We start from the raw sequence: 25,736 nt of genomic DNA, 5'->3' as shown, positions 1-25,736 counted from the left end.
ACTTGGCATGGTATCATCGATTCACCCGCATAGCATGTGTGAAAGAGTAGAGAGGGTCACGGCAAAAACTGGACGCACTTCGTGTACAAACAGGACAAACTCTTTCGGAGTATCAGGGTTTCGGACGAGAACTCATCTGTTACACGGGCACTTCAATGTTTTTTAAACTTATTTGAACTCCGGACTACTTTTGTGTTCAGTATGCAGCATTCAAAGCGACGTCATCAATTTCCAACATGTTCTGACATCATTTGTTGTTTTTCGGTCATTTACCTAAGTGTTTAGAGAGGTAAATGACCATGAAATTGAAAATCACTACGAAATGAATTCCGGAAATGTTGAAACTAGCGATGGTATCATCATTGCACCCGCATAGCATGTGCGAAAGAGTAGAGAGGGTCACGGCAAAAACTGGACGCACTTCGTGTACAAACTGGACAAACTCTTTCGGAGTATCACGGTTTCGGACGAGAACTCATCTGTTACACGGGCACTTCAATGTTTTTTAAACTTATTTGAACTCCGGACTTCTTTTGTGTTCAGTATGCAGCATTCAAAGCGACGTCATCAATTTCCAACATGTTCTGACATCATTTGTTATTTTTCGGTCATTTACCTAATTGTTTAGAGAGCTAAATGACCGTGAAATTGAAAATCACTACAAAATGAATTCTGAAAATGTTGAAACTTGGTATGGTATCATCAATTCACCCGCATAGCATGTGTGAAAGAGTAGAGAGGGTCACGGCAAAAACTGGACGCACTTCGTGTACAAACTGGACAAACTCTTTCGGAGTATCAGTGTTTCGGACGAGAACTCATCTGTTACACGGGCACTTCAATGTTTTTTAAACTTATTTGAACTCCGGACTTCTTTTGTGTTCAGTATGCAGCATTCAAAGCGACGTCATCAATTTCCAACATGTTCTGACATCATTTGTTGTTTTTCGGTCATTTACCTAATTGTTTAGAGAGCTAAATGACCGTGAAATTGAAAATCACTACAAAATGAATTCGGAAAATGTTGAAACTAGGGATGGTATCATCATTTCACCCGCATAGCATGTGTGAAAGAGTAGAGAGGGTCACGGCAAAAACTGGACGCACTTCGTGTACAAACTGGACAAAGTCTTTCGGAGTATCAGGGTTTCGGACGAGAACTCATCTGTTACACGGGCACTTCAATGTTTTTTAAACTTATTTGAACTCCGGACTTCTTTTGTGTTCAGTATGCAGCATTCAAAGCGACGTCATCAATTTCCAACATGTTCTGACATCATTTGTTGTTTTTCGGTCATTTACCTAAGTGTTTAGAGAGGTAAATGACCATGAAATTGAAAATCACTACGAAATGAATTCCGGAAATGTTGAAACTAGCGATGGTATCATCATTGCACCCGCATAGCATGTGCGAAAGAGTAGAGAGGGTCACGGCAAAAACTGGACGCACTTCGTGTACAAACTGGACAAACTCTTTCGGAGTATCACGGTTTCGGACGAGAACTCATCTGTTACACGGGCACTTCAATGTTTTTTAAACTTATTTGAACTCCGGACTTCTTTTGTGTTCAGTATGCAGCATTCAAAGCGACGTCATCAATTTCCAACATGTTCTGACATCATTTGTTATTTTTCGGTCATTTACCTAATTGTTTAGAGAGCTAAATGACCGTGAAATTGAAAATCACTACAAAATGAATTCTGAAAATGTTGAAACTTGGCATGGTATCATCAATTCACCCGCATAGCATGTGTGAAAGAGTAGAGAGGGTCACGGCAAAAACTGGACGCACTTCGTGTACAAACAGGACAAACTCTTTCGGAGTATGAGGGTTTCGGACGAGAACTCATCTGTTACACGGGCACTTCAATGTTTTTTAAACTTATTTGAACTCCGGACTTCTTTTGTGTTCACTATGCAGCATTCAAAGCGACGTCATCAATTTCCAACATGTTCTGACATCATTTGTTGTTTTTCGGTCATTTACCTAATTGTTTAGAGAGCTAAATGACCATGAAATTGAAAATCACTACGAAATGAATTCTGGAAATGTTGAAACTAGGGATGGTATCATCATTTCACCCGCATAGCATGTGCGAAAGAGTAGAGAGGGTCACGGCAAAAACTGGACGAACTTCGTGTACAAACTGGACAAACTCTTTCGGAGTATTAGGGTTTCGGACGAGAACTCATCTGTTACACGGGCACTTCAATGTTTTTTAAACTTATTTGAACTCCGGACTTCTTTTGTGTTCAGTTTGCAGCATTCAAAGCGACGTCATCAATTTCCAACATGTTCTGACATCATTTGTTGTTTTTCGGTCATTTACCTAATTGTTTAGAGACCTAAATGACCGTGAAATTGAAAATCACTACAAAATGAATTTGGAAAATGTTGAAACTAGGGATGGTATCATCATTTCACCCGCATAGCATGTGTGAAAGAGTAGAGAGGGTCACGGCAAAAACTGGATGCACTTTGTGTACAAACTGGACAAACTCTTTCGGAGTATCAGGGTTTCGGACGAGAACTCATCTGTTACACGGGCACTTCAATGTTTTTTAAACTTATTTGAACTCCGGACTTCTTTTGTGTTCAGTATGCAGCATTCAAAGCGACGTCATCAATTTCCAACATGTTCTGACATCATTTGTTGTTTTTCGGTCATTTAGCTAATTGTTTAGAGAGCTAAATGACCATGAAATTGAAAATCACTACGAAATGAATTCTGGAAATGTTGAAACACGGGATGGTATCATCATTTCACCCGCATAGCATGTGCGAAAGAGTAGAGAGGGTCACGGCAAAAACTGGACGCACTTCATGTACAAACTGGACAAACTCTTTCGGAGTATCAGGGTTTCGGACGAGAACTCATCTGTTACACGGGCACTTCAATGTTTTTTAAACTTCTTTGAACTCCGGACTTCTTTTGTGTTCAGTATGCAGCATTCAAAGCGACGTCATCAATTTCCAACATGTTCTGACATCATTTGCTGTTTTTCGGTCATTTACCTAATTGTTTAGAGAGCTAAATGACCATGAAATTGAAAATCACTACGAAATGAATTCTGGAAATGTTGAAACTTGGCATGGTATCATCATTTCACCCGCATAACATGTGCGAAAGAGTAGAGAGGGTCACTGCAAAAACTGGACGCACTTCGTGTACAAACTGGACAAACTCTTTCGGAGTATCAGGGTTTCGGACGAGAACTCACCTGTTACACGGGCACTTCAATGTTTTTTAAACTTATTTGAACTCCAGACTTCTTTTGTGTTCAGTATGCAGCATTCAAAGGGACGTCATCAATTTCCAACATGTTCTGACATCATTTGTTGTTTTTCGGTCATTTACCTAATTGTTTAGAGAGCTAAATGACCGTGAAATTGAAAATCACTACAAAATGAACTCTGAAAATGTTGAAACTCGGCATGGTATCATCAATTCACCCGCATAGCATGTGCGAAAGAGTAGAGAGGGTCACGGCAAAAACTGGACGCACTTCGTGTACAAACTGGACAAACTCTTTCCGAGTATCAGGGTTTCGGACGAGAACTCATCTGTTACACGGGCACTTCAATGTTTTTTAAACTTATTTGAACTCCGGACTTCTTTTGTGTTCACTATGCAGCATTCAAAGCGACGTCATCAATTTCCAACATGTTCTGACATCATTTGTTGTTTTTCGGTCATTTACCTAATTGATTACAGAGCTAAATGACCGTGAAATTAAAAATCACTACAAAATGAATTCTGAAAATGTAGAAACTTGGCATGGTATCATCATTTCACCCGCATAGCATGTGCGAAAGAGTAAAGAGGGTCACGGCAAAAACTGGACGCACTTCGTGTACAAACTGGACAAACTCTTTCGGAGTATTAGGGTTCCGGACGAGAACTCATCTGTTACACGGGCACTTCAATGTTTTTTAAACTTATTTGAACTCCGGACTTCTTTTGTGTTCAGTATGCTTCATTCAAAGCGACATCATCAATTTCCAACATGTTCTGACATCATTTGTTGTTTTCGGTCATTTACCTAATTGTTTAGAGAGCTAAATGACCGTGAAATTGAAAATCACTACAAAATGAATTCTGAAAATGTTGAAACTTCGCATGGTATCATCAATTCACCCGCATAGCATGTGCGAAAGAGTAGAGAGGGTCACGGCAAAAACTGGACGCACTTCGTGTACAAACTGGACAAACTCTTTCGGAGTATCAGGGTTTCGGACGAGAACTCATCTGTTACACGGGCACTTCAACGTTTTTTAAACTTATTTGAACTCCGGACTTCTTTTGTGTTCAGTATGCAGCATTCAAAGTGACATCATCAATTTCCAACATGTTCTGACATCATTTGTTGTTTTTCGGTCATTTACCTAATTGTTTAGAGAGCTAAATGACCGTGAAATTGAAAATCACTACAAAATGAATTCGGAAAATGTTGAAACTAGGGATGGTATCGTTATTTCACCCGCATAGCATGTGCGAAAGAGTAGAGAGGGTCACGCCAAAAACTGGACGCACTTCGTGTACAAACTGGACAAACTCTTTCGGAGTATCAGGGTTTCGGACGAGAACTCATCTGTTACACGGTCACTTCAATGTTTTTTAAACTTATTTGAACTCCAGACTTCTTTTGTGTTCAGTATGCAGCATTCAAAGGGACGTCATCAATTTCCAACATGTTCTGACATCATTTGTTGTTTTTCGGTCATTTACCTAATTGTTTAGAGAGCTAAATGACCGTGAAATTGAAAATCACTACAAAATAAACTCTGAAAATGTTTAAACTCGGCATGGTATCATCAATTCACCCGCATAGCATGTGCGAAAGAGTAGAGAGGGTCACGGCAAAAACTGGACGCACTTCGTGTACAAACTGGACAAACTCTTTCGGAGTATCAGGGTTTCGGACGAGAACTCATCTGTTACACGGGCACTTCAACGTTTTTTAAACTTATTTGAACTCCGGACTTCTTTTGTGTTCAGTATGCAGCATTCAAAGTGACGTCATCAATTTCCAACATGTTCTGACATCATTTGTTGTTTTTCGGTCATTTACCTAATTGTTTAGAGAGCTAAATGACCGTGAAATTGAAAATCACTACAAAATGAATTCGGAAAATGTTGAAACTAGGGATGGTATCATTATTTCACCCGCATAGCATGTGCGAAAGAGTAGAGAGGGTCACGGCAAAAACTGGACGCACTTCGTGTACAAACTAGACAAACTCTTTCGGAGTATCAGGGTTTCGGACGAGAACTCATCTGTTACACGGTCACTTCAATGTTTTTTAAACTTATTTGAACTCCAGACTTCTTTTGTGTTCAGTATGCAGCATTCAAAGGGACGTCATCAATTTCCAACATGTTCTGACATCATTTGTTGTTTTTCGGTCATTTACCTAATTGTTTAGAGAGCTAAATGACCGTGAAATTGAAAATCACTACAAAATGAACTCTGAAAATGTTGAAACTCGGCATGGTATCATCAATTCACCCGCATAACATGTGCGAAAGAGTAGAGAGGGTCACGGCAAAAACTGGACGCACTTCGTGTACAAACTGGACAAACTCTTTCGGAGTATTAGGGTTCCGGACGAGAACTCATCTGTTACACGGGCACTTCAATGTTTTTTAAACTTATTTGAACTCCGGACTTCTTTCGTGTTCAGGATGCAGCATTCAAAGCGACGTCACAATTTCCAACATGTTCTGACATCATTTGTTGTTTTTCGGTCATTTACCTAATTGTTTACAGAGGTAAATGATCATGAAATTGAAAATCACTACAAAATGAATTCTGGAAATGTTGAAACTTTGCATGGTATCATCATTTGACCCGCATAGCATGTGCGAAAGAGTAGAGAGGGTCACGGCATAAACTGGACGCACTTCGTGTACAAACTGGACAAACTCTTTCGGAGTATCAGGGTTTTGGACGAGAACTCATCTGTTACACGAGCACTTCAATGTTTTTTAAACTTATTTGAACTCCGGACTTCTTTTGTGTTCATTATGCAGCATTCAAAGCGACGTCATCAATTTCCAACATGTTCTGACATCATTTGTTGTTTTCGGTCATTAACCTAATTGTTTAGAGAGCTAAATGACCGTGAAATTGAAAATCACTACAAAATGAATTCTGAAAATGTTGAAACTTGGCATGGTATCATCATTTCACCCGCATAGCATGTGCTAAAGAGTAGAGAGGGTCACGGCAAAAACTGGACACACTTCGTGTACACACTGGACAAACTCTTTCATCAGGGTTTCGGACGAGAACTCATCTGTTACACGGGCACTTCAATGTTTTTTAAACTTATTTGAACTCCGGACTTCTTTTGTGTTCAGTATGCAGCATTCAAAGCGACGTCACAATTTCCAACATGTTCTGACATCATTTGTTGTTTTTCGGTCATTTACCTAATTGTTTACAGAGGTAAATGATCATGAAATTGAAAATCACTACAAAATGAATTCTGGAAATGTTGAAACTTTGCATGGTATCATCATTTGACCCGCATAGCATGTGCGAAAGAGTAGAGAGGGTCACGGCATAAACTGGACGCACTTCGTGTACAAACTGGACAAACTCTTTCGGAGTATCAGGGTTTTGGACGAGAACTCATCTGTTACACGAGCACTTCAATGTTTTTTAAACTTATTTGAACTCCGGACTTCTTTTGTGTTCAGTATGCAGCATTCAAAGCGACGTCATCAATTTCCAACATGTTCTGACGTCATTTATTGTTTTTCGGTCATTTACCTAATTGTTTAGAGAGCTAAATGACCGTGAAATTGAAAATCACTACAAAATGAATTCTGAAAATGTAGAAAGTTGGCATGGTATCGTCATTTCACCCGCATAGCATGTGCGAAAGAGTAGAGAGGGTCACGGCAAAAACTGGACGCACTTCGTGTACAAACTGGACAAACTCTTTCGGAGTATCACGGTTTCGGACGAGAACTCATCTGTTACACGGGCACTTCAATGTTTTTTAAACTTATTTGTACTCCGGACTTCTTTTGTGTTCAGTATGCAGCATTCAAAGCGACGTCATCAATTGCCAACATGTTCTGACATCATTTGTTGTTTTTCGGTCATTTACCTAATTGTTTAGAGAGCTAAATGACCATGAAATTAAAAATCACTAGAAAATGAATTCTAAAAATGTTGAAACTTGGCATGGTATTATCAATTCACCCGCATAGCATGTGCGAAAGAGTAGAGAGGGTCACGGCAAAAACTAGACGCACTTCGTGTACAAACGGGACAAACTCTTTTGGAGTATCAGGGTTTCGGACGAGAACTCATCTGTTACACGGGCACTTCAATGTTTTTTAAACTTGTTTGAACTCCGGACTTCTTTTGTGTTCAGTATGCAGCATTCAAAGCGACGTCATCAATTTCCAATATGTTCTGACATCATTTGTTGTTTTTCGGTCATTTACCTAATTGTTTACAGAGCTAAATGACCGTGAAATTGAAAATCACTACAAAATGAATTCTGAAAATGTAGAAATTTGGCATGGTATCATCATTTCACCCGCATAGCATGTGCGAAAGAGTAAAGAGGGTCACGGCAAAAACTGGACGCACTTCGTGTACAAACTAGACAAACTCTTTCGGAGTATCAGGGTTCCGGACGAGAACTCATCTGTTACACGGGCACTTCAATGTTTTTTAAACTTATTTGAACTCCGGACTTCTTTTGTGTTCAGTATGCTGCATTCAAAGCGACATCATCAATTTCCAACATGTTCTGACATCATTTGTTGTTTTCGGTCATTTACCTAATTGTTTAGAGAGCTAAATGACCGTGAAATTGAAAATCACTACAAAATGAATTTTGAAAATGTTGAAACTTGGCATGGTATCATCAATTCACCCGCATAGCATGTGCGAAAGAGTAGAGAGGGTCACGGCAAAAACTGGACGCACTTCATGTACAAACTGGACAAACTCTTTCGGAGTATCAGGGTTTCGGAAGAGAACTCATCTGTTACACAGGCACTTCAATGTTTTTTAAACTTATTTGAACTCCGGACTTCTTTTGTGTTCAGTATGCAACATTCAAAGCGACGTCACAATTTCCAACATGTTCTGACATCATTTGTTGTATTTCGGTCATTTACCTAATTGTTTACAGAGCTAAATGATCGTGAAATTGAAAATCACTACAAAATGAATTCTGGAAATGTTGAAACTTTGCATGGTATCATCATTTGACCCGCATAGCATGTGCGAAAGAGTAGAGAGGGTCACGGCATAAACTGGACGCACTTCGTGTACAAACTGGACAAACTCTTTCGGAGTATCAGGGTTTCGGACGAGAACTCATCTGTTACACGAGCACTTCAATGTTTTTTAAACTTATTTGAACTCCGGACTACTTTTGTGTTCAGTATGCAGCATTCAGAGCGACATCATCAATTGCCAACATGTTCTGACATCATTTGTTGTTTTTCGGTCATTTACCTAATTGTTTAGAGAGCTAAATGACCATGAAATTAAAAATCACTACAAAATGAATTCTAAAAATGTTGAAACTTGGCATGGTATCATCAATTCACCCGCATAGCATGTGCGAAAGAGTAGAGAGGGTCACGGCAAAAACTAGACGCACTTCGTGTACAAATGGGACAAACTCTTTTGGAGTATCAGGGTTTCGGACGAGAACTCATCTGTTACACGGGCACTTCAATGTTTTTTAAACTTATTTGAACTCCGGACTTCTTTTGTGTTCACTATGCAGCATTCAAAGCGACGTCATCAATTTCCAACATGTTCTGACATCATTTGTTGTTTTTCGGTCATTTACCTAATTGTTTACAGAGCTAAATGACCGTGAAATTGAAAATCACTACAAAATGAATTCTGAAAATGTAGAAACTTGGCATGGTATCATCATTTCACCCGCATAGCATGTGCGAAAGAGTAAAGAGGGTCACGGCAAAAACTGGACGCACTTCGTGTACAAACTGGACAAACTCTTTCGGAGTATTAGGGTTCCGGACGAGAACTCATCTGTTACACGGGCACTTCAATGTTTTTTAAACTTATTTGAACTCCGGACTTCTTTTGTGTTCAGTATGCTTCATTCAAAGCGACATCATCAATTTCCAACATGTTCTGACATCATTTGTTGTTTTCGGTCATTTACCTAATTGTTTAGAGAGCTAAATGACCGTGAAATTGAAAATCACTACAAAATGAATTCTGAAAATGTTGAAACTTCGCATGGTATCATCAATTCACCCGCATAGCATGTGCGAAAGAGTAGAGAGGGTCACGGCAAAAACTGCACGCACTTCGTGTACAAACTGGACAAACTCTTTCGGAGTATCAGGGTTTCGGACGAGAACTCATCTCTTACGCGGGCACTTCAATGTTTTTTAAACTTATTTGAACTCCGGACTTCTTTTGTGTTCAGTATGCAGCATTCAAAGCGACGTCATCAATTTCCAACATGTTCTGACATCATTTGTTGTTTTTCGGTCATTTACCTAATTGTTTAGAGAGCTAAATGACCGTGAAATTGAAAATCACTACAAAATGAATTCTGAAAATGTTGAGACTTGGCATGGTATCATCATTTCACCCGCATAGCATGTGCGAAAGAGTAGAGAGGGTCACGGCAAAAACTGGACGCACTTCGTGTACAAACTGGACAAACTCTTTCGGAGTATCAGGGTTTCGGACGAGAACTCATCTGTTACACGAGCACTTCAATGTTTTTTAAACTTATTTGAATTCCGGACTTCTTTTGTGTTCAGTATGCAGCATTCAAAGCGACGTCATCAATTTCCAACATGTTCTGACGTCATTTATTGTTTTTCGGTCATTTACCTAATTGTTTAGAGAGCTAAATGACCGTGAAATTGAAAATCACTACAAAATGAATTCTGAAAATGTTGAAAGTTGGCATGGTATCATCATTTCACCCGCATAGCATGTGCGAAAGAGTAGAGAGGGTCACGGCAAAAACTGGACGCACTTCGTGTACAAACTGGACAAACTCTTTCGGAGTATCAGGGTTTCGGACGAGAACTCATCTGTTACACGGGCACTTCAATGTTTTTTAAACTTATTTGAACTCCGGACTTCTTTTGTGTTCAGTATGCAGCATTCAAAGCGACGTCATCAATTTCCAACATGTTCTGACATCATTTGTTGTTTTTCGGTCATTTACCTAATTGTTTAGAGAGCTAAATGACCATGAAATTGAAAATCACTACAAAATGAATTCTAAAAATGTTGAAACTTGGCATGGTATCATCAATTCACCCGCATAGCATGTGCGAAAGAGTAGAGAGGGTCACGGCAAAAACTGGACGCACTTCGTGTACAAACTGGACAAACTCTTTCGGAGTATGAGGGTTTCGGACGTGAACTCATCTGTTACACGGGCACTTCAATGTTTTCTAAACTTATTTGAACTCCGGACTTCTTTTGTGTTCAGTATGCAGCATTCAAAGCGACGTCACAATTTCCAACATGTTCTGACATCATTTGTCGTTGTTCGGTCATTTACCTAATTGTTTACAGAGCTAAATGATCGTGAAATTGAAAATTACTACAAAATGAATTCTGGAAATGTTGAAACTTTGCATGGTATCATCATTTGACCCGCATAGCATGTGCGCAAGAGTAGAGAGGGTCACGGCATAAACTGGACACACTTCGTGTACAAACTGGACAAACTCTTTCGGAGTATCAGGGTTTCGGACAAGAACTCATCTGTTACACGAGCACTTCAATGTTTTTTAAACTTATTTGAACTCCGGACTTCTTTTGTGTTCAGTATGCAGCATTCAAAGCGACGTCATCAATTTCCAACATGTTCTGACATCATTTGTTGTTTTTCAGTCATTTACCTAATTGTTTAGAGAGCTAAATGACCGTGAAATTGAAAATCACTATAAAATGAATTCTGAAAATGTTGAAACTTGGCATGGTATCATCATTTCACCCGCATAGCATGTGCGAAAGAGTAGAGAGGGTCACGGCAAAAACTGGACGCACTTCGTGTACAAACTGGACAAACTCTTTCGGAGTATCAGGGTTTCGGACGAGAACTCATCTGTTACACGAGCACTTCAATGTTTTTTAAACTTATTTGAATTCCGGACTTCTTTTGTGTTCAGTATGCAGCATTCAAAGCGACGTCATCAATTTCCAACATGTTCTGACGTCATTTATTGTTTTTCGGTCATTTACCTAATTGTTTAGAGAGCTAAATGACCGTGAAATTGAAAATCACTACAAAATGAATTCTGAAAATGTTGAAAGTTGGCATGGTATCATCATTTCACCCGCATAGCATGTGCGAACGAGTAGAGAGGGTCACGGCAAAAACTGGACGCACTTCGTGTACAAACTGGACAAACTCTTTCGGAGTATCAGGGTTTCGGACGAGAACTCATCTGTTACACGGGCACTTCAATGTTTTTTAAACTTATTTGAACTCCGGACTTCTTTTGTGTTCAGTATGCAGCATTCAAAGCGACGTCATCAATTTCCAACATGTTCTGACATCATTTGTTGTTTTTCGGTCATTTACCTAATTGTTTAGAGAGCTAAATGACCATGAAATTGAAAATCACTACAAAATGAATTCTAAAAATGTTGAAACTTGGCATGGTATCATCAATTCACCCGCATAGCATGTGCGAAAGAGTAGAGAGGGTCACGGCAAAAACTGGACGCACTTCGTGTACAAACTGGACAAACTCTTTCGGAGTATCAGGGTTTCGGACGTGAACTCATCTGTTACACGGGCACTTCAATGTTTTCTAAACTTATTTGAACTCCGGACTTCTTTTGTGTTCAGTATGCAGCATTCAAAGCGACGTCACAATTTCCAACATGTTCTGACATCATTTGTCGTTGTTCGGTCATTTACCTAATTGTTTACAGAGCTAAATGATCGTGAAATTGAAAATTAATACAAAATGAATTCTGGAAATGTTGAAACTTTGCATGGTATCATCATTTGACCCGCATAGCATGTGCGCAAGAGTAGAGAGGGTCACGGCATAAACTGGACACACTTCGTGTACAAACTGGACAAACTCTTTCGGAGTATCAGGGTTTCGGACGAGAACTCATCTGTTACACGAGCACTTCAATGTTTTTTAAACTTATTTGAACTCCGGACTTCTTTTGTGTTCAGTATGCAGCATTCAAAGCGACGTCATCAATTTCCAACATGTTCTGACATCATTTGTTGTTTTTCAGTCATTTACCTAATTGTTTAGAGAGCTAAATGACCGTGAAATTGAAAATCACTATAAAATGAATTCTGAAAATGTTGAAACTTGGCATGGTATCATCATTTCACCCGCATAGCATGTGCGAAAGAGTAGAGAGGGTCACGGCAAAAACTGGACGCACTTCGTGTACAAACTGGACAAACTCTTTCGGAGTATCAGGGTTTCGGACGAGAACTCATCTGTTACACGAGCACTTCAATGTTTTTTAAACTTATTTGAATTCCGGACTTCTTTTGTGTTCAGTATGCAGCATTCAAAGCGACGTCATCAATTTCCAACATGTTCTGACGTCATTTATTGTTTTTCGGTCATTTACCTAATTGTTTAGAGAGCTAAATGACCGTGAAATTGAAAATCACTACAAAATGAATTCTGAAAATGTTGAAAGTTGGCATGGTATCATCATTTCACCCGCATAGCATGTGCGAAAGAGTAGAGAGGGTCACGGCAAAAACTGGACGCACTTCGTGTACAAACTGGACAAACTCTTTCGGAGTATCAGGGTTTCGGACGAGAACTCATCTGTTACACGGGCACTTCAATGTTTTTTAAACTTATTTGAACTCCGGACTTCTTTTGTGTTCAGTATGCAGCATTCAAAGCGACGTCATCAATTTCCAACATGTTCTGACATCATTTGTTGTTTTTCGGTCATTTACCTAATTGTTTAGAGAGCTAAATGACCATGAAATTGAAAATCACTACAAAATGAATTCTAAAAATGTTGAAACTTGGCATGGTATCATCAATTCACCCGCATAGCATGTGCGAAAGAGTAGAGAGGGTCACGGCAAAAACTGGACGCACTTCGTGTACAAACTGGACAAACTCTTTCGGAGTATCAGGGTTTCGGACGTGAACTCATCTGTTACACGGGCACTTCAATGTTTTCTAAACTTATTTGAACTCCGGACTTCTTTTGTGTTCAGTATGCAGCATTCAAAGCGACGTCACAATTTCCAACATGTTCTGACATCATTTGTCGTTGTTCGGTCATTTACCTAATTGTTTACAGAGCTAAATGATCGTGAAATTGAAAATTACTACAAAATGAATTCTGGAAATGTTGAAACTTTGCATGGTATCATCATTTGACCCGCATAGCATGTGCGCAAGAGTAGAGAGGGTCACGGCATAAACTGGACACACTTCGTGTACAAACTGGACAAACTCTTTCGGAGTATCAGGGTTTCGGACGAGAACTCATCTGTTACACGAGCACTTCAATGTTTTTTAAACTTATTTGAACTCCGGACTTCTTTTGTGTTCAGTATGCAGCATTCAAAGCGACGTCATCAATTTCCAACATGTTCTGACATCATTTGTTGTTTTTCAGTCATTTACCTAATTGTTTAGAGAGCTAAATGACCGTGAAATTGAAAATCACTATAAAATGAATTCTGAAAATGTTGAAACTTGGCATGGTATCATCATTTCACCCGCATAGCATGTGCGAAAGAGTAGAGAGGGTCACGGCAAAAACTGGACGCACTTCGTGTACAAACTGGACAAACTCTTTCGGAGTATCAGGGTTTCGGACGAGAACTCATCTGTTACACGAGCACTTCAATGTTTTTTAAACTTATTTGAATTCCGGACTTCTTTTGTGTTCAGTATGCAGCATTCAAAGCGACGTCATCAATTTCCAACATGTTCTGACGTCATTTATTGTTTTTCGGTCATTTACCTAATTGTTTAGAGAGCTAAATGACCGTGAAATTGAAAATCACTACAAAATGAATTCTGAAAATGTTGAAAGTTGGCATGGTATCATCATTTCACCCGCATAGCATGTGCGAAAGAGTAGAGAGGGTCACGGCAAAAACTGGACGCACTTCGTGTACAAACTGGACAAACTCTTTCGGAGTATCAGGGTTTCGGACGAGAACTCATCTGTTACACGGGCACTTCAATGTTTTTTAAACTTATTTGAACTCCGGACTTCTTTTGTGTTCAGTATGCAGCATTCAAAGCGACGTCATCAATTTCCAACATGTTCTGACATCATTTGTTGTTTTTCGGTCATTTACCTAATTGTTTAGAGAGCTAAATGACCATGAAATTGAAAATCACTACAAAATGAATTCTAAAAATGTTGAAACTTGGCATGGTATCATCAATTCACCCGCATAGCATGTGCGAAAGAGTAGAGAGGGTCACGGCAAAAACTGGACGCACTTCGTGTACAAACTGGACAAACTCTTTCGGAGTATCAGGGTTTCGGACGTGAACTCATCTGTTACACGGGCACTTCAATGTTTTCTAAACTTATTTGAACTCCGGACTTCTTTTGTGTTCAGTATGCAGCATTCAAAGCGACGTCACAATTTCCAACATGTTCTGACATCATTTGTCGTTGTTCGGTCATTTACCTAATTGTTTACAGAGCTAAATGATCGTGAAATTGAAAATTACTACAAAATGAATTCTGGAAATGTTGAAACTTTGCATGGTATCATCATTTGACCCGCATAGCATGTGCGCAAGAGTAGAGAGGGTCACGGCATAAACTGGACACACTTCGTGTACAAACTGGACAAACTCTTTCGGAGTATCAGGGTTTCGGACGAGAACTCATCTGTTACACGAGCACTTCAATGTTTTTTAAACTTATTTGAACTCCGGACTTCTTTTGTGTTCAGTATGCAGCATTCAAAGCGACGTCATCAATTTCCAACATGTTCTGACATCATTTGTTGTTTTTCAGTCATTTACCTAATTGTTTAGAGAGCTAAATGACCGTGAAATTGAAAATCACTATAAAATGAATTCTGAAAATGTTGAAACTTGGCATGGTATCATCATTTCACCCGCATAGCATGTGCGAAAGAGTAGAGAGGGTCACGGCAAAAACTGGACGCACTTCGTGTACAAACTGGACAAACTCTTTCGGAGTATCAGGGTTTCGGACGAGAACTCATCTGTTACACGAGCACTTCAATGTTTTTTAAACTTATTTGAATTCCGGACTTCTTTTGTGTTCAGTATGCAGCATTCAAAGCGACGTCATCAATTTCCAACATGTTCTGACGTCATTTATTGTTTTTCGGTCATTTACCTAATTGTTTAGAGAGCTAAATGACCGTGAAATTGAAAATCACTACAAAATGAATTCTGAAAATGTTGAAAGTTGGCATGGTATCATCATTTCACCCGCATAGCATGTGCGAAAGAGTAGAGAGGGTCACGGCAAAAACTGGACGCACTTCGTGTACAAACTGGACAAACTCTTTCGGAGTATCAGGGTTTCGGACGAGAACTCATCTGTTACACGGGCACTTCAATGTTTTTTAAACTTATTTGAACTCCGGACTTCTTTTGTGTTCAGTATGCAGCATTCAAAGCGACGTCATCAATTTCCAACATGTTCTGACATCATTTGTTGTTTTTCGGTCATTTACCTAATTGTTTAGAGAGCTAAATGACCATGAAATTGAAAATCACTACAAAATGAATTCTAAAAATGTTGAAACTTGGCATGGTATCATCAATTCACCCGCATAGCATGTGCGAAAGAGTAGAGAGGGTCACGGCAAAAACTGGACGCACTTCGTGTACAAACTGGACAAACTCTTTCGGAGTATCAGGGTTTCGGACGTGAACTCATCTGTTACACGGGCACTTCAATGTTTTCTAAACTTATTTGAACTCCGGACTTCTTTTGTGTTCAGTATGCAGCATTCAAAGCGACGTCACAATTTCCAACATGTTCTGACATCATTTGTCGTTGTTCGGTCATTTACCTAATTGTTTACAGAGCTAAATGATCGTGAAATTGAAAATTACTACAAAATGAATTCTGGAAATGTTGAAACTTTGCATGGTATCATCATTTGACCCGCATAGCATGTGCGCAAGAGTAGAGAGGGTCACGGCATAAACTGGACACACTTCGTGTACAAACTGGACAAACTCTTTCGGAGTATCAGGGTTTCGGACGAGAACTCATCTGTTACACGAGCACTTCAATGTTTTTTAAACTTATTTGAACTCCGGACTTCTTTTGTGTTCAGTATGCAGCATTCAAAGCGACGTCATCAATTTCCAACATGTTCTGACATCATTTGTTGTTTTTCAGTCATTTACCTAATTGTTTAGAGAGCTAAATGACCGTGAAATTGAAAATCACTATAAAATGAATTCTGAAAATGTTGAAACTTGGCATGGTATCATCATTTCACCCGCATAGCATGTGCGAAAGAGTAGAGAGGGTCACGGCAAAAACTGGACGCACTTCGTGTACAAACTGGACAAACTCTTTCGGAGTATCAGGGTTTCGGACGAGAACTCATCTGTTACACGAGCACTTCAATGTTTTTTAAACTTATTTGAATTCCGGACTTCTTTTGTGTTCAGTATGCAGCATTCAAAGCGACGTCATCAATTTCCAACATGTTCTGACGTCATTTATTGTTTTTCGGTCATTTACCTAATTGTTTAGAGAGCTAAATGACCGTGAAATTGAAAATCACTACAAAATGAATTCTGAAAATGTTGAAAGTTGGCATGGTATCATCATTTCACCCGCATAGCATGTGCGAAAGAGTAGAGAGGGTCACGGCAAAAACTGGACGCACTTCGTGTACAAACTGGACAAACTCTTTCGGAGTATCAGGGTTTCGGACGAGAACTCATCTGTTACACGGGCACTTCAATGTTTTTTAAACTTATTTGAACTCCGGACTTCTTTTGTGTTCAGTATGCAGCATTCAAAGCGACGTCATCAATTTCCAACATGTTCTGACATCATTTGTTGTTTTTCGGTCATTTACCTAATTGTTTAGAGAGCTAAATGACCATGAAATTGAAAATCACTACAAAATGAATTCTAAAAATGTTGAAACTTGGCATGGTATCATCAATTCACCCGCATAGCATGTGCGAAAGAGTAGAGAGGGTCACGGCAAAAACTGGACGCACTTCGTGTACAAACTGGACAAACTCTTTCGGAGTATCAGGGTTTCGGACGTGAACTCATCTGTTACACGGGCACTTCAATGTTTTCTAAACTTATTTGAACTCCGGACTTCTTTTGTGTTCAGTATGCAGCATTCAAAGCGACGTCACAATTTCCAACATGTTCTGACATCATTTGTCGTTGTTCGGTCATTTACCTAATTGTTTACAGAGCTAAATGATCGTGAAATTGAAAATTACTACAAAATGAATTCTGGAAATGTTGAAACTTTGCATGGTATCATCATTTGACCCGCATAGCATGTGCGCAAGAGTAGAGAGGGTCACGGCATAAACTGGACACACTTCGTGTACAAACTGGACAAACTCTTTCGGAGTATCAGGGTTTCGGACGAGAACTCATCTGTTACACGAGCACTTCAATGTTTTTTAAACTTATTTGAACTCCGGACTTCTTTTGTGTTCAGTATGCAGCATTCAAAGCGACGTCATCAATTTCCAACATGTTCTGACATCATTTGTTGTTTTTCAGTCATTTACCTAATTGTTTAGAGAGCTAAATGACCGTGAAATTGAAAATCACTATAAAATGAATTCTGAAAATGTTGAAACTTGGCATGGTATCATCATTTCACCCGCATAGCATGTGCGAAAGAGTAGAGAGGGTCACGGCAAAAACTGGACGCACTTCGTGTACAAACTGGACAAACTCTTTCGGAGTATCAGGGTTTCGGACGAGAACTCATCTGTTACACGAGCACTTCAATGTTTTTTAAACTTATTTGAATTCCGGACTTCTTTTGTGTTCAGTATGCAGCATTCAAAGCGACGTCATCAATTTCCAACATGTTCTGACGTCATTTATTGTTTTTCGGTCATTTACCTAATTGTTTAGAGAGCTAAATGACCGTGAAATTGAAAATCACTACAAAATGAATTCTGAAAATGTTGAAAGTTGGCATGGTATCATCATTTCACCCGCATAGCATGTGCGAAAGAGTAGAGAGGGTCACGGCAAAAACTGGACGCACTTCGTGTACAAACTGGACAAACTCTTTCGGAGTATCAGGGTTTCGGACGAGAACTCATCTGTTACACGGGCACTTCAATGTTTTTTAAACTTATTTGAACTCCGGACTTCTTTTGTGTTCAGTATGCAGCATTCAAAGCGACGTCATCAATTTCCAACATGTTCTGACATCATTTGTTGTTTTTCGGTCATTTACCTAATTGTTTAGAGAGCTAAATGACCATGAAATTGAAAATCACTACAAAATGAATTCTAAAAATGTTGAAACTTGGCATGGTATCATCAATTCACCCGCATAGCATGTGCGAAAGAGTAGAGAGGGTCACGGCAAAAACTGGACGCACTTCGTGTACAAACTGGACAAACTCTTTCGGAGTATCAGGGTTTCGGACGTGAACTCATCTGTTACACGGGCACTTCAATGTTTTCTAAACTTATTTGAACTCCGGACTTCTTTTGTGTTCAGTATGCAGCATTCAAAGCGACGTCACAATTTCCAACATGTTCTGACATCATTTGTCGTTGTTCGGTCATTTACCTAATTGTTTACAGAGCTAAATGATCGTGAAATTGAAAATTACTACAAAATGAATTCTGGAAATGTTGAAACTTTGCATGGTATCATCATTTGACCCGCATAGCATGTGCGCAAGAGTAGAGAGGGTCACGGCATAAACTGGACACACTTCGTGTACAAACTGGACAAACTCTTTCGGAGTATCAGGGTTTCGGACGAGAACTCATCTGTTACACGAGCACTTCAATGTTTTTTAAACTTATTTGAACTCCGGACTTCTTTTGTGTTCAGTATGCAGCATTCAAAGCGACGTCATCAATTTCCAACATGTTCTGACATCATTTGTTGTTTTTCAGTCATTTACCTAATTGTTTAGAGAGCTAAATGACCGTGAAATTGAAAATCACTATAAAATGAATTCTGAAAATGTTGAAACTTGGCATGGTATCATCATTTCACCCGCATAGCATGTGCGAAAGAGTAGAGAGGGTCACGGCAAAAACTGGACGCACTTCGTGTACAAACTGGACAAACTCTTTCGGAGTATCAGGGTTTCGGACGAGAACTCATCTGTTACACGAGCACTTCAATGTTTTTTAAACTTATTTGAATTCCGGACTTCTTTTGTGTTCAGTATGCAGCATTCAAAGCGACGTCATCAATTTCCAACATGTTCTGACGTCATTTATTGTTTTTCGGTCATTTACCTAATTGTTTAGAGAGCTAAATGACCGTGAAATTGAAAATCACTACAAAATGAATTCTGAAAATGTTGAAAGTTGGCATGGTATCATCATTTCACCCGCATAGCATGTGCGAAAGAGTAGAGAGGGTCACGGCAAAAACTGGACGCACTTCGTGTACAAACTGGACAAACTCTTTCGGAGTATCAGGGTTTCGGACGAGAACTCATCTGTTACACGGGCACTTCAATGTTTTTTAAACTTATTTGAACTCCGGACTTCTTTTGTGTTCAGTATGCAGCATTCAAAGCGACGTCATCAATTTCCAACATGTTCTGACATCATTTGTTGTTTTTCGGTCATTTACCTAATTGTTTAGAGAGCTAAATGACCGTGAAATTGAAAATCACTACAAAATGAATTCTGAAAATGTTGAGACTTGGCATGGTATCATCATTTCACCCGCATAGCATGTGCGAAAGAGTAGAGAGGGTCACGGCAAAAACTGGACGCACTTCGTGTACAAACTGGACAAACTCTTTCGGAGTATCAGGGTTTCGGACGAGAACTCATCTGTTACACGGGCACTTCAATGTTTTTTAAACTTATTTGAACTCCGGACTTCTTTTGTGTTCAGTATGCAGCATTCAAAGTGACGTCATCAATTTCCAACATGTTCTGACATCATTTGTTGTTTTCGGTCATTTACCTAATTGTTTAGAGAGCTAAATGACCGTGAAATTGAAAATCACTACAAAATGAATTCGGAAAATGTTGAAACTAGGGATGGTATCATCATTTCACCCGCATAGCATGTGCGAAAGAGTAGAGAGGGTCACGGCAAAAACTGGACAAACTCTTTCGGAGTATCAGGGTTTTGGACGAGAACTCATCTGTTACACGAGCACTTCAATGTTTTTTAAACTTATTTGAACTCCGGACTTCTTTTGTGTTCAGTATGCAGCATTCAAAGCGACGTCATCAATTTCCAACATGTTCTGACGTCATTTATTGTTTTTCGGTCATTTACCTAATTGTTTAGAGAGCTAAATGACCGTGAAATTGAAAATCACTACAAAATGAATTCTGAAAATGTAGAAAGTTGGCATGGTATCATCATTTCACCCGCATAGCATGTGCGAAAGAGTAGAGAGGGTCATGGCAAAAACTGGACGCACTTCGTGTACAAACTGGACAAACTCTTTCGGAGTATCACGGTTTCGGACGAGAACTCATCTGTTACACGGGCACTTCAATGTTTTTTAAACTTATTTGTACTCCGGACTTCTTTTGTGTTCAGTATGCAGCATTCAAAGCGACGTCATCAATTGCCAACATGTTCTGACATCATTTGTTGTTTTTCGGTCATTTACCTAATTGTTTAGAGAGCTAAATGACCATGAAATTAAAAATCACTACAAAATGAATTCTAAAAATGTTGAAACTTGGCATGGTATCATTAATTCACCCGCATAGCATGTCCGAAAGAGTAGAGAGGGTCACGGCAAAAACTAGACGCACTTCGTGTACAAACTGGACAAACTCTTTCGGAGTATCAGGGTTTCGGACGAGAACTCATCTGTTACACGGGCACTTCAATGTTTTTTAAACTTATTTGAACTCCGGACTTCTTTTGTGTTCAGTATGCAGCATTCAAAGCAACGTCATCAATTTCCAACATGTTCTGACATCATTTGTTGTTTTTCGGTCATTTACCTAATTGTTTACAGAGCTAAATGACCGTGAAATTGAAAATCACTACAAAATGAATTCTAAAAATGTTGAAACTTGGCATGGTATCATCAATTCACCCGCATAGCATGTGCGAAAGAGTAGAGAGGGTCACGGCAAAAACTGGACGCACTTCGTGTACAAACTGGACAAACTCTTTCGGAGTATCAGGGTTTCGGACGTGAACTCATCTGTTACACGGGCACTTCAATGTTTTCTAAACTTATTTGAACTCCGGACTTCTTTTGTGTTCAGTATGCAGCATTCAAAGCGACGTCACAATTTCCAACATGTTCTGACATCATTTGTCGTTTTTCGGTCATTTACCTAATTGTATACAGAGCTAAATGATCGTGAAATTGAAAATCACTACAAAATGAATTCTGGAAATGTTGAAACTTTGCATGGTATCATCATTTGACCCGCATAGCATGTGCGCAAGAGTAGAGAGGGTCACGGCATAAACTGGACACACTTCGTGTACAAACTGGACAAACTCTTTCGGAGTATCAGGGTTTCGGACGAGAACCCATCTGTTACACGAGCACTTCAATGTTTTTTAAACTTATTTGAACTCCGGACTTCTTTTGTGGTCAGTATGCAGCATTCAAAGCGACGTCATCAATTTCCAACATGTTCTGACATCATTTGTTGTTTTTCAGTCATTTACCTAATTGTTTAGAGAGCTAAATGACCGTGAAATTGAAAATCACTACAAAATGAATTCTGAAAATGTTGAAACTTGGCATGGTATCATCATTTCACCCGCATAGCATGTGCGAAAGAGTAGAGAGGGTCACGGCAAAAACTGGACGCACTTCGTGTACAAACTGGACAAACTCTTTCGGAGTATCAGGGTTTCGGACGAGAACTCGTCTGTTACACGGGCACTTCAATGTTTTTTAAACTTATTTGAACTCCGGACTTCTTTTGTGTTTAGTATGCAGCATTCAAAGTGACGTCATCAATTTCCAACATGTTCTGACATCATTTGTTGTTTTTCGGTCATTTACCTAATTGTTTAGAGAGATAAATGACCGTGAAATTGAAAATCACTACAAAATGAATTCGGAAAATGTTGAAACTAGGGATGGTATCATCATTTCACCCGCATAGCATGTGCGAAAGAGTAGAGAGGGTCACGGCAAAAACTGGACGCACTTCGTGTACAAACTGGACAAACTCTTTCGGAGTATCAGGGTTTCGGACGAGAACTCACCTGTTACACGGGCACTTCAATGTTTTTTAAACTTATTTGAACTCCAGACTTCTTTTGTGTTCAGTATGCAGCATTCAAAGGGACGTCATCAATTTCCAACATGTTCTGACATCATTTGTTGTTTTTCAGTCATTTACCTAATTGTTTAGAGAGCTAAATGACCGTGAAATTGAAAATCACTACAAAATGAATTCTGAAAATGTTGAGACTTGGCATGGTATCATCATTTCACCCGCATAGCATGTGCGAAAGAGTAGAGAGGGTCACGGCAAAAACTGGACGCACTTCGTGTACAAACTGGACAAACTCTTTCGGAGTATCAGGGTTTCGGACGAGAACTCATCTGTTACACGGGCACTTCAATGTTTTTTAAACTTATTTGAACTCCGGACTTCTTTTGTGTTCAGTATGCAGCATTCAAAGTGACGTCATCAATTTCCAACATGTTCTGACATCATTTGTTGTTTTCGGTCATTTACCTAATTGTTTAGAGAGCTAAATGACCGTGAAATTGAAAATCACTACAAAATGAATTCGGAAAATGTTGAAACTAGGGATGGTATCATCATTTCACCCGCATAGCATGTGCGAAAGAGTAGAGAGGGTCACGGCAAAAACTGGACGCACTTCGTGTACAAACTGGACAAACTCTTTCGGAGTATCAGGGTTTCGGACGAGAACTCACCTGTTACACGGGCACTTCAATGTTTTTTAAACTTATTTGAACTCCAGACTTCTTTTGTGTTCAGTATGCAGCATTCAAAGGGACGTCATCAATTTCCAACATGTTCTGACATCATTTGTTGTTTTTCAGTCATTTACCTAATTGTTTAGAGAGCTAAATGACCGTGAAATTGAAAATCACTACAAAATGAACTCTGAAAATGTTGAAACTCGGCATGGTATCATCAATTCACCCGCATAGCATGTGCGAAAGAGTAGAGAGGGTCACGGCAAAAACTGGACGCACTTCGTGTACAAACTGGACAAACTCTTTCGGAGTATCAGGGTTTCGGACAAGAACTCATCTGTTACACGGGCACTTCAATGTTTTTTAAACTTATTTGAACTCCGGACTTCTTTTGTGTTCACTATGCAGCATTCAAAGCGACGTCATTAATTTCCAACATGTTCAGACATCATTTGTTGTTTTTCGGTCATTTACCTAATTGTTTACAGAGCTAAATGACCGTGAAATTGAAAATCACTACAAAATGAATTCTGAAAATGTAGAAACTTGGCATGGTATCATCATTTCACCCGCATAGCATGTGCGAAAGAGTAAAGAGGGTCACGGCAAAAACTGGACGCACTTCGTGTACAAACTGGACAAACTCTTTCGGAGTATTAGGGTTCCGGACGAGAACTCATCTGTTACACGGGCACTTCAATGTTTTTTAAACTTATTTGAACTCCAGACTTCTTTTGTGTTCAGTATGCAGCATTCAAAGGGACGTCATCAATTTCCAACATGTTCTGACATCATTTGTTGTTTTTCAGTCGTTTACCTAATTGTTTAGAGAGCTAAATGACCGTGAAATTGAAAATCACTACAAAATGAACTCTGAAAATGTTGAAACTCGGCATGGTATCATCAATTCACCCGCATAGCATGTGCGAAAGAGTAGAGAGGGTCACGGCAAAAACTGGACGCACTTCGTGTACAAACTGGACAAACTCTTTCGGAGTATCAGGGTTTCGGACAAGAACTCATCTGTTACACGGGCACTTCAATGTTTTTTAAACTTATTTGAACTCCGGACTTCTTTTGTGTTCACTATGCAGCATTCAAAGCGACGTCATTAATTTCCAACATGTTCTGACATCATTTGTTGTTTTTCGGTCATTTACCTAATTGTTTACAGAGCTAAATGACCGTGAAATTGAAAATCACTACAAAATGAATTCTGAAAATGTAGAAACTTGGCATGGTATCATCATTTCACCCGCATAGCATGTGCGAAAGAGTAGAGAGGGTCACGGCAAAAACTGGACGCACTTCGTGTACAAACTGGACAAACTCTTCCGGAGTATTAGGGTTCCGGACGAGAACTCATCTGTTACACGGGCACTTCAATGTTTTTTAAACTTATTTGAACTCCAGACTTCTTTTGTGTTCAGTATGCTTCATTCAAAGCGACATCATCAATTTCCAATATGTTCTGACATCATTTGTTGTTTTCGGTCATTTACCTAATTGTTTAGAGAGCTAAATGACCGTGAAATTTAAAATCACTACAAAATGAATTCTGAAAATGTTGAAACTTGGCATGGTATCATCAATTCACCCGCATAGCATGTGCGAAAGAGTAGAGAGGGTCACGGCAAAAACTGGACGCACTTCGTGTACAAACTGGACAAACTCTTTCGGAGTATCAGGGTTTCGGACGAGAACTCATCTGTTACACGGGCACTTCAATGTTTTTTAAACTTATTTGAACTCCGGACTTCTTTTGTGTTCAGTATGCAGCATTCATAGTGACGTCATCAATTTCCAACATGTTCTGACATCATTTGTTGTTTTTCGGTCATTTACCTAATTGTTTAGAGAGCTAAATGACCGTGAAATTGAAAATCACTACAAAATGAATTCGGAAAATGTTGAAACTAGGGATGGTATCATCATTTCACCCGCATAGCATGTGCGAAAGAGTAGAGAGGGTCACGGTAAAAACTGGACGCACTTCGTGTACAAACTGGACAAACTCTTTCAGAGTATCAGGGTTTCCTACGAGAACTCATCTGTTACACGGGCACTTCAATGTTTTTTAAACTTATTTGAACTCCAGACTTCTTTTGTGTTCAGTATGCAGCATTCAAAGGGATGTCATCAATTTCCAACATGTTCTGACATCATTTGTTGTTTTTCGGTCATTTACCTAATTGTTTAGAGAGCTAAATGACCGTGAAATTGAAAATCACTACAAAATGAACTCTGAAAATGTTGAAAATCGGCATGGTATCATCAATTCACCCGCATAGCATGTGCGAAAGAGTAGAGAGGGTCACGGCAAAAACTGGACAAACTCTTTCGGAGTATTAGGGTTCCGGACGAGAACTCATCTGTTACATGGGCACTTCAATGTTTTTTAAACTTATTTGAACTCCGGACTTCTTTTGTGTTCAGTATGCTTCATTCAAAGCGACATCATCAATTTCCAACATGTTCTGACATCATTTGTGGTTTTCGGTCATTTACCTAATTGTTTAGAGAGCTAAATGACCGTGAAATTGAAAGTCACTACAAAATGAATTCTGAAAATGTTGAAACTTGGCATGGTATCATCAATTCACCCGCATAGCATGTGCGAAAGAGTAGAGAGGGTCACGGCAAAAACTGGACGCACT

The sequence above is a fragment of the Triticum urartu genome, chromosome 2A, assembly GCF_056163025.1.
Source record: "Triticum urartu cultivar PI428250 chromosome 2A, HENAU_Tu73, whole genome shotgun sequence".
NCBI classification, from domain to species: domain Eukaryota; kingdom Viridiplantae; phylum Streptophyta; class Magnoliopsida; order Poales; family Poaceae; genus Triticum; species Triticum urartu.
Note: the sequence above shows the minus strand (reverse complement) of the source record.